The sequence below is a fragment of the Etheostoma spectabile genome, chromosome 2, assembly GCF_008692095.1.
Source record: "Etheostoma spectabile isolate EspeVRDwgs_2016 chromosome 2, UIUC_Espe_1.0, whole genome shotgun sequence".
Classification (NCBI taxonomy): domain Eukaryota; kingdom Metazoa; phylum Chordata; class Actinopteri; order Perciformes; family Percidae; genus Etheostoma; species Etheostoma spectabile.
Genome location: NC_045734.1, coordinates 21,654,631 through 21,655,106, shown reverse-complemented (window position 1 = coordinate 21,655,106; position 476 = coordinate 21,654,631). Strand labels below are relative to the sequence as shown.

General features: G+C 38.7%; 1 protein-coding gene, 1 long non-coding RNA gene and 1 pseudogene across 2 annotated transcripts in view; 2 read left to right on the top strand and 1 right to left on the bottom strand.

Annotated features, from left to right (window-relative positions):
* Positions 1-476, top strand: part of LOC116700184 (complement C3) — a 134,518-nt gene that overhangs the window by 41,825 nt on the left and 92,217 nt on the right. The window lies entirely within an intron of this gene.
* Positions 1-476, bottom strand: part of LOC116700323 (uncharacterized) — a 95,236-nt gene that overhangs the window by 67,221 nt on the left and 27,539 nt on the right. The gene's annotated exons all lie outside the window — the stretch shown is intronic.
* LOC116700306 (complement C3-like) overlaps positions 1-476 on the top strand; it is a 16,370-nt pseudogene that overhangs the window by 15,698 nt on the left and 196 nt on the right.

Below are 476 nucleotides of genomic sequence, written 5' to 3'. Positions count from 1 at the left end.
TATGTTCTTCTATACTTGAATTTCAGGAACTCTTGATGTGGGTCCTCTGAATAAACAGCGCACATTCATTAGTTATCCCCACTGCAGGGAGTCTTTAGATCTGGGGATGGGCAAAACCTACCTCATCATGGGCACGTCCAAAGATATTCACAGAGATGACCAACATCAATCGTATGTTTTTTTCTTTGTGTGAATGTTTGTAAATATTGCATTTAAACATTTTTACTGGTTCACTGTTTTAAATCAAGTAAGGCTTTTTGTACACTAGCGTAAGTGTTACAGTTGCTATTGATAGTAATTGTGGAAAGAGATGAGGAGGCTTTTCATGTTATGTGTTACATATATGTATTGTTTACTTTGTTTTCCTTAGATTTCAGTATGTATTCGGAGAGAGAACCTGGATCGAGTACTGGCCCACAGAAGCAGAATGTCAAACTGAGGAACACAGATGGACCTGTTTGGGCATGGAGGAGATG